The sequence below is a fragment of the Choloepus didactylus genome, chromosome 9 (genome assembly GCF_015220235.1).
Source record: "Choloepus didactylus isolate mChoDid1 chromosome 9, mChoDid1.pri, whole genome shotgun sequence".
In the NCBI taxonomy this organism is placed as follows: domain Eukaryota; kingdom Metazoa; phylum Chordata; class Mammalia; order Pilosa; family Megalonychidae; genus Choloepus; species Choloepus didactylus.
This window is the reverse complement of record NC_051315.1, coordinates 61,304,401-61,318,410: the sequence shown is the minus strand read 5'-3', so window position 1 is coordinate 61,318,410 and position 14,010 is coordinate 61,304,401. Positions and strand designations below refer to the sequence as shown.

Below are 14,010 nucleotides of genomic sequence, written 5' to 3'. Positions count from 1 at the left end.
GCCGTGAGTTCAGCTGTAATGTTTGTATTGTATCTATTTCCACAAGGACTGACACAAGAACACTTTGTGTTAACTTACTAAGCAGCTCTTTGATACCGTTTACATGCATGATGGGTATTAGTTCTAAACCAAGACCCTTGCTACTTAGCATTCAAAACAGGGAAATTAAGATGCTCAGGACAAAATACACTACAAAAGGCTAATACAACATGCTACTAATTCCTGTCCTTTCAACCATCTTTTAACTAAGTAGAAGCAATGCACCTGCAGCTGAATAGCACTTTATTATTCAGTTACATTTTAGGAAAGAGAACTAGGGATAGAGTTTATCACAAACAAGTTTTATTCTCAATGCTCTGGTACCACCAACATTTAAATGTAACTTGTTTATATCTACAAAAAAGAGCTGTTATTTAAAATATAGCTCTTCAACATTTTGCTCAACAGCTTATTTCTAATACATACATCAGTCCTTGCAATTCATTCATGCTCAAATCAAATAAATGCATTTGAAATATTTTTGCTTATTTTAAAATAAGCAAATAAAAAAAATAATTCAAATATTTTTCCCCGAAACTGCTATCTAATGATAAGAGACCATCTTAAGCATATTTTATAGAATCGGTACAATCTCAGTGACTACAAGAGGCAATCTAATAATGAGGGTTTTAATAGGTCTGTTGTGAAGCAATTAAAATCCAAAGTACTAATGAATAAAGTAGTATAATTTCAGTTCAGGTTAAAAGAAAGCTAAGAAAAACTATATTTAAATAAAGAGATTTATAATCTATCATTTTAAAAAAACACTTCAAGACATTTATAGCACGTATAATTAATAACATTTGAAAACCTTCCCTATGTCCCATCCTCTCAACAAAGTATTGCAAAAACTGATCAAATCACTTTACCTTTCTAACATCAAATCTAAATCTACTTCAAACATTTTTCAGAAACCATAAGTTTCAACTGGCAGTTCTGATGGAAGACAGAACAACCCAAAGGTTTTGAGCTCAATAAAGTTGAAGGAGAGTTAAGATTTAACTTTCAGCCTTAAAAGGACACCTATTTTTTTGTGATAAATGTCTTCAAATAAATTATTTTGCTCACATATAAAATATCATGTAAAGTTTATACATTATTTTAAGGACTCTTATTAAGAAAAATCTAAGGAATGTGTTATATATGCAGATTAGAGGATATGTATATCTGATACACTTACATTTAAAAAACACGTAATTAAAACCAAATAGCTCCTCAAACCTAGAATTCAGAATTTTTTGTTATGCTAAGGGAAAACTGCCTGCATTTCTTTATTAAATGATTATGTTTAAAGATTAAAAAATCCTATAGCCCCTGTGTCTTAGAGATCAGTATTCTTTCCTGAAAAATAAACATAATTTAGTTCAGTTAAATTTAAAATATTCATTTTCAAACTGGATTAACTGGCCAGGTAACAAAAACATCACTAAAGAAAAACCCCATCTAATTGAGGGTAGAGTTAAAGATTAAATGAAACCTTTTAGATTCAATGCTTGCAACTAAAAATCTTTAAGTTCTATTTTCAACCTACACTTCAATTAAGATTATATAGAAATATAGAAAGGATAAGCAATTAAGCTTGACAGACCAAGATTCGGGAATCTTAAAAAAAAGTACAAAAGTAACTATTCTAGTTAAGTCTTATGTGAGGTGCATCATGATGGCATATTCTCTCATTAAGGTCACTTTAAGTTCTATACTTTGTTACACATGAAGTTGTTCATAAAAGCAATTTTTGCCTTTCCTCATCAATGCATAAAACAATGTGCCTGAGAATAACTGGTAATCTGTTAAAATATAAATATGTTTATACTTGTATTTGTATTTATACACATTTGAAAACCAATAACCTCTTTTGTGTCACATCCTAAGCAGCACCATTTATCTAAATTTGTCTCTGGCGAGTTATTTTTGAGGTAGCAAAGAAAGGCATATTATATAGGTGGAATATGCTGTCCTTTACTTGGCTAAAGTGGCACATGGATTTTAACTGTAATTCTAAAAATACCTAAAATATGCTACAAAGCAAGCCCAAAAATCCTTATCTAGTTAATTTACTCAATCTCTCATTCTCTGACAATATTTAAACTTTAATTGTAGACATCTGAGTACTGTTAGAGAAATTAAATTTAAAAAAAGAAAATGTGAACTTTTTTCACTATTGGAAAAGCAAAAGGCTATATTACATTAATTTAAACTGCATTAGTGCTTTGCTATCTGAACTCACAAACAAAATTCCAAGATAAAAATCTAAATACATAATTTTAAAGCTTTTTATTATACTTTTTCATTTCTTCAAGATTAAATTTTTATAAGTGCACAGGATTTTGTCATAAAGAGGCTAAAGAATCCAGAAATTAAAAATAATCTAATCTACTCTCAAATTCAATCTACACTGATGGGACACAAGGATAAAATAGATGGTTGAAATTCACAGATGATACAAAACCTAATAAATGTATTACAACTTCCTCTACCAAAACCTCCCCAGAAATGCTAGCAGTTAGTAAAACTGAACACTCATAGTTACATACCCTTTCAATAATAAGCAATGGAATAACTTCAAGAGAGGGCAGGAGGCAGTAATAAAAGTAAAGGCCAGGGACAACCATAAGATAGCTGTCAATGTCTGAAAAATCAAAGTTTACTGTATTGTGAAATTCAGAATAATTATGTTGCCTTTAAAGACAGGGGCTAATGAAGATTTTACAGATATCTTAATTTTAATTGTAACTAAAGAATTTTAGGTGCAATTGGAGAATATATTTTGGAAAAGAAAAAGAATGGATGATGATGGATTAATGTAATTGCAAAATTCAAATAAGCAAATTAACTTCTAAGCAGATTTGCTGTGACTTCTGACAAGGGTATTTTTCACACTCAAAAATAACACTACATTGGCCTGAAAAAAACGCAAATATAACAAGTTATATAACAGTCTCAACTTCTTGATTTTTCCTTCTTTTGCCTACCTCTTCTTCAGACTTCCCTATCTCTGTTAATGTTATATCTAATTTAACAGCTAACTCTACTGACTCTACCTCCAACATACATCTTCAGTCTGACAACTGAATCCAATGTCACCTATATTACTGCAATGTTCTGGTCTCCCTTCTTTCACTTTTGCCTGCTACAGTATGTTCTCTGCATAGCAGCCAGAATCATTTTTTTGAAACGTAAATCACATGGTATCACCCCCCCTCCCCTCACCTGCTTAGAAACTCTAAAGGCTGACAACTACTCTTATCTCTTCCAGGCACCTTATCAGGGCATAATCATCTACCCGATCTAGCTTTGCCAACCTCTTCAACTATCTCCTACCCCTCTCCATAACCACAATTTAGCCACAGTGACCTTTCTGTTCTACAAAAATGCCAGAGTGTTCTCATTTCAGGGCCTTTGCATTTGCTGGTCCCTATGCTTAGGAATCTTGTGCCAGATTATTACATAGCTAGCTCCTTGTCATCATTCATGATCACTGAAAACATCAACTCCTCAAAGAGACCTTCTCTGACCACTCTGTCTAAAAGTAAGTCCCTCTCCCCAGACACTCTAGTACTCTAGGATGTTTCTTAATAACATTTAACACTATCTGAATTTAACTTATTTACTATTTGTTTACTGTTTGTTCTCCTTGGCTACAATGTATCTCCATGAGCATTGACTTGTTTGCCACTGTATCTCCGGCATAAAGAATGCAGAAGGTATGTGGAATGAACATTCCCACTGCAAACATTCCCACTCCCCCAACATCAACTACCCATTCTTTTTTAATAAGGGGGGATAATGTCTTTGCTTGAAACATTTAATAGAAATCATCTCTGACCATGAAGCAAGGAAGTAACCCTAAAAAAGACATTATAAAAGATAAATTCCTTACTCCTAACACAGTACTTCTAAAATGGAAAAACTTGCTTTTCAAGAATGGAACAATTAGAAATCAATGCAGATACATAGCTATTTTCACTGCATGTAGTATTTGAAAGATTTATCAATAATCAAGTCAATAGTTCCTTTGGAAGAAATCAATTAAGCTCTATCAGCCTCAACTTAGCATACACACAAACATAACAAAAGAAAGCAAAAGGAAAAAAAAAAAGCCAACTATATTGAAACCCTTATAACAAAGTGAATTGTATAACACAAGGAAAAACACTACCTGCAATTTTATTAAAAATATCTAGCTGGACTTGGGTCTGGAGAAATTAACAATTTAGTAAGAAATATTTGATAACAGGAAAAACTCCATTTTAATTATCCCATGCTAAATGCTAGTTTATTTAAGATTAAATCTTTTCAAACATCAAATCATCACAACTACAGGAATTGCTTTTATTTCTGCAAAATTTCAAAAGTTCCCAAGGGACACAAACCACTGAATAAAACAGATATTAAGTACAGTTACATATAATTTATCTGGCAAGCTTAGTCATCTCAAATAGGGCTGGGTGGCATAAAAACAAACAAGGAGGTGCTCAAAATATTTCTGACACCATTGTTGATTAACAGAAAAGAGACTATTTAGGACCTGTTCTATATTATACACAATTCACATTATACATGATTCCATTAAACTTACTGATACAGCTTTTTTTTTTTTAATTAGAGAAGTTGTAGTTTTACAGAAAAATCATACACTGATACGGTTTTGTGACCCATTAGATATAAGATGTAAAGGGACTGTTTGCAAGAGGATCCCATAAAATGAAAGCAATTAATTGGGAGCTAATAGCATAAAATCATGGGACAGGAAAATCTACATACTGTAAAAGACAGAAATAAAACTAATAAGCACAAGAGTCTGGACCCAATTAGAACCGGACAAAATAGTTCTAACATCTTGAAATCAAAATATTAATACAGACCATACAAAAAAACAAACAAACAAACAAAAACACTAATCATCTCTCAGTACCATCTTGATTATTTACTGGTTGTATGACTTTGGAGAATCCTTTACCTTAAAACGAAACCAAAAAAATTAGCCAGAATAAACCAGAAAAATCTAGCCTGTTAAGACAGAGCTCAAAACTTAACTGAAATTCCTGATGGCCAAGGCACAAAGCAAAATATGAGGGTTTACAGAGCTTTCTTCTACTAAAAAGAATCAAACCAGATATATAAATAAAGAAAAGAAACAAACTTCCCTTAGCATGAAATTACAGAAGTGCACTACATGGATGTGAGGATCCAGGGCCTCCTCCAATACTGAGATACACGCAACCACCGACATGACCAGGCAACAGCCCCCCACCCCCACCCAGGGGCAAAACATTAAAACTTCCCTCCCCTAATCACTGTTAGTAACCAAAGATCCTGTTGTAACGAAACCTCTCAAGAGCTTGTTGTAGCCAAATCTCGCGAGACTCCATTGTCACAAACCTTTATACAGGCCACCCTTGGCACTGCTCTCCCTCTCTCTGTGCAGAACGCTGACTTCACTGTTCAAGAACTACCGCAATCAGGAAAATGCGTCTCCTGTGTGTAAGTCCCTAATTAAACTCATGGGTAACTCTGTGCCAGGCGTGTTCTTTGGTTTGGGGGCTAATCTGGGTTGGAAGAATGGATTTTTTTTAAATGCAATTTTATTTAGATATATTCATACACCATACGATCCATCCAAAGTATACAATCAGTGGTTCACAGTATGATTGTATAGTTGTGCATTCATCACCACAATCAATTACTCAAAAAAAAAGAGAGAAACCAAAACATCCCATGTCCCATACCCCCCCATCTTCGAATCCTAGGCATTGGTGTGGTACATTTGTTACTGTTGATGAAAGAATACTAAGATATTGTTAATTATACTCCATAGTTTGCAATGTGTGTTTTTTCCATATACCCCTGTATTATTAACTCATTCTAATAGTTTTGTACATTTGTTCTAGTTTGTAGAAGACATTTTTTATATTTGTACTGTTAATCCCAGTCATCATCCACCACAAGATTTACTGTGTTATACAGTCCCATTTTAACCTACAGCTTTCCTTCTGGTGACATATATGACTCTAAACTTCCCCTATCAACCACATTCACATAATTCAGCACAGTTAATAATACAATAATGTGTTTCTATCACCTCTATCCCATCATTCCAATTTTAGTATATGTGCTGCCAAAGCAAGCGCCTACATGGATGTTTTTAATTAAATTCAGTTTTATTGAGATATAGTCACATACCATACAATCATCCATGGTGTACAATCAACTGTTCACAGTACTATCATATAGTCATGCATTCATCACCCCAATCTATTTTTGAAAATTTCCTTATACCAGAAAAAATAATAAAAATAAAAGTAAAAAAGAACACCCAAATCATCCCCCATCCCACTCTATTTTTCATTTAGTTTTTGTCCCCATTTTTCCACTCATCCATTCATACTCTGGATAAAGGGAGCGTGATCCACAAGGCTTTCACAATCACACTGTCACCCCTTGTAAGCTACATTGTTATACAATCATCTTCAAGATTCAAGGCTACTGGGTTGGAGTTTGATAGTCTCAGGTGCTTACTTCTAGCTATTCCAATACACTAAAACCTTAAAAAGGATATCTATACAGCGCGTAAGAATGCCCACCAGAGTGACCTCTCAACTCCATTTGAAATCTCTCAGCCAGTGAAACTTCATTTCATTTCATTTCGCATTCCCCTTTTGGTCAAGCAGATGTTCACAATCACAATGCTGGGTCCAGATTCATCCCCGGGAGTCATATTCTGCATTGCCAGGGAGATTTACACCCCTGGGAGATCACATTAAACAATAATCTAGTACTTTCAGTATACTCATATTATTTATTTAGTTCTAGACATTCAGTTCTAGACACTATACTGGGCACTTTTTTTTTTGCAGTAGAGAAACATCTTTAATAGCAAAACATGTTCAATACATACAGGTAAGTGAAAATTTTAGGTTTACAAACCATGATACCTTTAGTATATCTAGGCTAGTAAACCAGCCTATGGATACAAAACAAGCCAGATTACCCATGTACATGAATGCATGGCTTAATACCCAGGTTAAGAAACAGATTTCCACCCTTCTAGAATGGACACTTTTACATACTGCATATTTTTCACTTACTCATCATTAACTGTTCTACAACTACTATCCTTATACATCATCTGATGAAACAAACTTAAAGAGATTAAATGCTATACCCAAAGTTTTAACATAGCTATAAAAGATAAGGAGCCTAAATTGTAATCCAAGGCCAACTGCCTCCTTCCCCTTAATTCCCCAGTTAGTGCAGGTGTTTGACTCTTGATTCATTTGCTTCATACCAGAGTTGACGGTAGCAAAGATTAACCATTTATTATGAAAATCAAAGACTCTAACTTGCAGCCTTGTTCAAATGGTAAGGCTACCACACCTATGCAAAAATAATGTGCAGGCAGTAACCAAAAGTGTGAAGCAACCAAAGTGTCCACCGTAGATGGATGATGGGATAAACAGAATGTGGCAAATGTATTCAATGGAATATTATTCAGCCATAATAAGAAATGAAGCTCTGATACATGCTACAACATGGATAAACCCTTAAGACATCATATTGAGTGAAATAAGTGAGACATAAAAGGAAAAATAAAGTATGATTTCACATACATGAAATAACTATATGCAAATTCAGAGAGACAGAAAGTGAATTACGGATTACCAGGGTGGAGGTGGGAGTTCAAGTGGGTAGGGAATGGGGAGTTAAAGTTTAATGGGTATAGTTTCTTTTGAGGTGATGGAAAAGTCCTGGTAATTGATGATAGTAATAGTAACACAACATTGTGAATGTAATTAATGTCACTGAATTATATACTTAAAAGTGGTTAAAATGGGAAATATTAATGGATGCTACAACAAAAAATTTTTTTCTTAAGTACAGAAATACATACAGATGTTGCAAAGATTTTTCTCAAAAGCAGCAAAAATATCTGTCTACAAAGTCAACTAAAGGCCCTAAATGCTGCCCATAAATCATGGAAAACATGTACTTCACCTTGGAAGACTCTGTGAGCAGGAGTTACCAAATGCTGCCTTGCCACAACTAAAATAAGAAGCCTGTGGAATATTTAATTGAGTGGACATACCTACCAAAATAACTAAATGAGCTGACTACCATGAAGGGTATTTCAGATAGTCCATGATCTTTTCTCTTGTAATATGTGATTTACAATAGCTTACTCTGTTAGAAGTCTCAGAAGAGAGCACATGGGAGTACCACAAGCTTTTTTCCCTGATTTCAAAAAAATCTAGCAGAAACTACACAGTTATCAGAAATAAGTGAGTCAATATTAAGACATCAAATGTCTTTGCCTTGGGCCACAGCTAATAATTAAATGTAACAACAATACAGATTTTACAGTATTTCTTCTACTATTTATTCCACAAATCCCAACTGACTCTTTACCATTCCCCACCTTTATTGACCCTCTTATTTTAACTATTGCAGTAGACTTCGGTTTCATTTTTCTCTAGTCCTCCCCTCAAATTGATTCTTTACACTCTAGCCAGATTGGTTTTTGTAAAGGTGGGTCTGATCCTTTCATTCTACTACTACTTAAAATCCTTCCATGGCTCACAGTGTGTCTTAGTTTACCTGGGCTGCTATAAAAAAGTACCACAGACTGGTTGATTTAAACAAAAGAAATTTATTGTCTTGCGGTTTTGGAGGCTAGAAGTCCAAATTAAGGTAATAGCAGGACTATGTTTTCTTTGAAGTCCATAGTGTTCTGACGGTGACTTGCTGGCAATCCATAACTCAATTTCTGCCTCCCTCATAGGCTGTCTCTCTCCCCCTCAGTCTCTTCCTTCTGTGTCCAGATTTCCTCTGCTTAAAAGGGATCCAGTCATACTGCATTAAGACTCACTCTGACTCAGTCTGGCCTTACCTTAACCAATAACATCTTCCAAGATCCTATTTACAAATGGGAGCATAGCCTAACCAGGGGTTAGGACTTGAACATGTCTTGATGAAGGATGAGATTGAATACAGAACTCACTGCCAATAAGATATATTCTAAAATCCTTATTAGCATGGCACAAAAGCCTTCCATAATTTACCCTCTGCTCAGCACATCTCTTATCTCTGTTGCACAGCTTCCTATATTTAGAATGTACCATAGACATATTAAACAACTTGCTGCTCCCTCTTCTTTTACTTTTGTCTTCTCATACTTTTTCTCTGTCTAGAATTTCCTTCCCCACACCTTCCTGCATGGCAGGCAACAAACAGACTTTAGGGTTTTGGATAAGCTCTTCCATAAAGTTTTCTCTGACTACACAAGAAATTCCATCTGTCTGCTACCATAGTCACTGCTCCTATAGTACTCACCAAACTATATTTTAATTGTTTAAATGCTGATCTCTCCCACTAGACTGTGGACATTTTAAGGGCAGGGACTATGCTCTCTTAGTCATACTTATATCCATAAAGTTTGGTAATTAATGAACACAATAAAAGCTTACTGCATAAATGGATCAGTGGAATCTATGTTGTCTACGCCAGCAACCGACAACCTTAGAGGAGCCATAGTGTTTCTTTCTTGAGTAGGAAATAGCAGCTTCTCTAAGTCACCATTCCCCACACATGGAAAGGAGTTGTGTGCAGCTTAACTCTATGCATCGTCCTAGAAACCCACGCACACCTTTTTTAAAAACTTAGCTGTTGTCAGTTTGTTCAAACACCACAATTACATGGAACTTTGAATAGGAAGTGAGATATGGCAGGTACGTACAGGTTAGAGTGAAATAGCAACACATCCCAAAGTAATCTGGGCGGAAAATAAAAATATATATTCGGGGACCTCCCCCCCCCCCAAGGAGCTGGGGGAGGATGCAAAGTTCCTTACCTGGATTGTTGCTGATGTTCTCACAAACACTGAGGACTGACAGCTTGACATGCTGAGCCCTGTCTTGGGGCTTGCCCCTATGAAGTTTGTTACTGCAAAGGAGAGGCTAAATTGTGTCTAAGAGTCTCCCCGAGTGCCTCTTTGTAGTTCAGATGTGGCCCTCTCTCTCTCTCTAACTGAGCCACCTTGGCAGGTGATCTCACTGCACTCCCCACTATGTGGGACCTGACTCCCAAGGGTGTAAATCTCCCTGGCAACACAGGATATCACTCCCGGGAATGAATCTGGACCCAGCATTGTGGGATTGAGAACATCTTCTTGACCAAAGGGGGATGCAAAGTGAAATGAAATAAAGCTTCAGTGGCTGAGAGATTTCAAATGGAGTCAAGAGGTCACTCTGGTGGACATTCTGACGCACTATATAGATAACACTTGTGCTGGTTTGAATGTATTATGTCCCCCAGAAAAAGCCATATTCTTTGATGCAATCTTGTGTGGCAGACATATTAGTGGAGATTAAGTTGGAACACTTGGATTAGGTTGTTTGCATGGATATGCTCCCCACCCAGCTGTGGGTGATGACTCTAATTGGATAATTTCCATGGAGGTTTTACCCCACCCATTCAGGGTGGGTCTAAATTAAATCACTGGAGCCATATAAATGAGCTGACAAACAGAAGGAACTCAGTGCAGCTGAGAGTGACATTTTGAAGAGGAGCTACAGCCAAAACGGACACTTTGAAGAACCCACTGGAACTGAGAGAGGAGCTTCAGCTTACAGAGACATTTTGGAGATGGCCTTTGAAAGCAGACTTTTGCTCCAGAGAAGCTAAGAGAGGACAAACACCCCAAGAGCAACTAGGAGTGACATTTTTGAGGAGCTGAAGCCTAGAGAGGAACATCCTGGGAGAAAGCCATTTTGAAACCAGAACTTAGAGCAGATGCAGGCCACGTGCCTTCAGCTAACAGAGGTTTTCCAGACGCCATTGGCCATGCTCCAGTGAAGGTACCCAATTGCTTGATGCATTCCCTTGGACACTTTATGGCCTTAAGACTGTAACTGTATAACCAAACAAACCCCTTTTATAAAAGCCAATCCAGGAAACTAAGATGGTGGGTAGGTGAGATAGGGCAAAAAAACACCTCCGTGAAAAACACTAGGTAAAAACCAGAAAGTGACCCAGAATACCAGCTACAGCGATGTGCCAGCTGGACGAGGTCTGCTAGTACCACAGGGGCTGTATACTTGGTGAAAGCAGGAGTCTGCATTCTGAAACGAGTAAGATGGCTGGAAGACCCGCAGCCACACGGCAGTCTGGGGAAGTCAGGGGTTGGCATTTGGAGACCGACTGGTTCTTTTAAAAAAAAAGAAAACAAAAAGGGAAAAACCCAGGAGCGGCTGCAGTTGTGACAGTGGGAACCACGCAGCAAAACACAGCAAGAGGGGGCTGGGCCGGCCTCTCACTGTCTGGCCTGGAGGATAGCCCACTGCAGATACCCTCAGGGCTGGGGGAACAGAGGGGAGAGCTGGAAGCAGAAAGAAACCCCGCGGCTTGCAGCTGGCTCCCCGGAGGGCTGGATAAACTCCTGCCCGGGGCCTTGCCCACAGCTCAGAGCCCCGCCAGTTGTCGCGGAGCTGGGAAGGAGGAACTGTGCGAGGAGGGGGGGGGGTTGAGACGCCCCATTCGGCCATCTTTGCATCAGGCTGAGAGCGCCTCTGCACGGCCCGGCAGGACAGGGCTTCCCTTGAGGGACACCATGCACTGGTGATGTAGCACGCATTCCCTCGGCAGAGGTCCTGGAGGATTGCGGCTGGGACGAGGGGCCCGCATGGAGAACCCAGGGACGCTACGCCAAGCGTGGTGGTTTGTGGGACAGCGAGAGAGAGTGTCTGGGGCTGAACTGAAATGAAGGCTTAGACTCTTGCGGCGGCCTTGAATCTCCAGGAACCTGAGGGATTTGAATATTAAAGCTTCCCTTCCTCCCTGGCCACCCAGACATACGCCCCACATTCAGGGTGGACGGCTCCAGCAACACACCCAAACTGAGTTCTCCAGCTGAACCCCACAAGAATCATTTCCCCACACACCGTGGGGACAAGGTTGAGAACTGACTTGAGGGGTATAGGTAACTCACAGACACCATCTGGTGGTTAGTTAGAGAAAGTGTATGCCACCAAACTGTTTCTGAAAAATTAGATTGGTATCTTTTTTTTACAACTTGAAAGAACCCTATCAAGCAAAGCAAATGCCAAGAGGCCAAAAACTTCAGAAAATCTTAATGCATATGATAAAACCAGACAATATGGAGAACCGAATTCCAAACACCCAAATCAAAATATCAGAAGAGACACAATACTTGGCACAATTAATCAAAGAACTACAATCGAGGAATGAAAACATGGCAAAGGATTTAAAGGACATCAAGAAGACCATGGCCCAGGATATAAGCGACATAAAGAAGAACCTAGAAGAGCGTAAAGAAGACATTGCAAGACTAAATAAAAAAATAGAAGATCTTATGGAAATAAAAGAAACTGTTGGCCAAATTAAAAAGACTCTGGATATTCACAATACAAGATTAGAGGAAGCTGAACAATGTCTCAGTGTCCTAGAAGTCCACAGAACAGAAAATGAAAGAACAAAAGAAAGAATGGAGGAAAAAAAATAAAAAAAATCGAAATGGATCTCAGGGATATGATAGATAAAATAAAACATCCAAACTTAAGACTCATTGGTGTCCCAGAAGGGGAAGAGTAGCGTAAAGGTCTACAAAGAGTATTCAAAGAAATTGTTGGGGAAAACTTCCCAAACCTTCTACACAATATAAATACACAAAGCATAAATGCCCAGCAAACTCCAAATAGAATAAATCCAAATAAACCACTCTGAGACATATTCTGATCAGACTCTCAAATACTGAAGAGAAGGAGCAAGTTCTGAAAGCAGCAAGAGAAAAGCAATTCACCACATGCAAAGGAAACAACATAAGAGTAAGTTGTGACTACTCAACATCCACCATGGAGGTGAGAAGGCAGTGGCATGACATATTTAAAATTCTGAGAGAGAAAAATTTCCAACAAAGAATACTTTGTCCAGCAAAGCTCTCCTTCAAATTTGAGGGAGAGCTTAAATTTCTCACAGACAAACAAATGCTGAGAGACTTTGTCAATAAAAGACCTGCCCTACTTCAGATACTAAAGGGAGCCCTACCAACAGAGAAACAAAGAAAGAAGAATGAGATATAGAGAATTTTAACAGACATACATAGAACCTTACATCCCAAATCACCAGGACACTCATTTTTCTCTAGTGATCGCAGATCTTTCTCCAGAAGGGACCATAAGCTGGGACATAAAACAAGCCTCAAGAAATTTAAAAAAAAAAATTGAATATACTCAAAGCACATTCTCCAACCACAATGGAATACAAATAGAAGTCAATAGTTTCTGAATTGTAACTCCACTATTTACTTCCTACATGATATAAAATACACAAACTCTAATGACAAATCAGTGGTTTTGAACTCAACGTAAAATATGTAATTTTAGACAACTATATAAAGGTGGGGGAATGGAGGAGTATAGGAACAGAGTTTATATGTCCTATTGAAGTGAAGGTGGCATCAAAGAAAAACAAGACTGTTATGGATTTAAGAGGTTAATTTTAAGCCCCATAGTAAACTCAAAGAAATTATCAGAGAATATGACCATAGAGATGAAAAGTAGAGTACGGGTTAAGAGAAATGGGGGAAGGGGCAATGGGGAGTTAAGAAATGAGTGTAGGGTTGCTGTTTGAGGTGAAAAGAAATTTCTAGTAATGGATGGTGGGAAAGAGCTTTACAACATTCTAAATGTGATTAATCCCACTAATGGAATGCTAGGGAGGGGGTGGAATAGGAAGATTTAGACTGTATATTTGTTTCCACAATTGAAGAAAAAAAAAAAGACAGTCTAAATAGATGACAGTTGAATGCCAAGGATGAACCTGGATGGGATTGGAGGATGGAGGACAGGAGGCTCAAAGGGACACAGCAGAGATATAAGGAAAAGGAAATACAGAATGTAAGCTCTGTATCGTTGAATATCTTGTACTTCTTAGCTGTGCTTAATGGGATTGCATAAA

General features: G+C 37.5%; 1 protein-coding gene across 1 annotated transcript in view; it reads right to left on the bottom strand.

Annotated features, from left to right (window-relative positions):
* HAT1 (histone acetyltransferase 1) overlaps positions 1-14,010 on the bottom strand; it is a 75,511-nt gene that overhangs the window by 27,376 nt on the left and 34,125 nt on the right. The window lies entirely within an intron of this gene.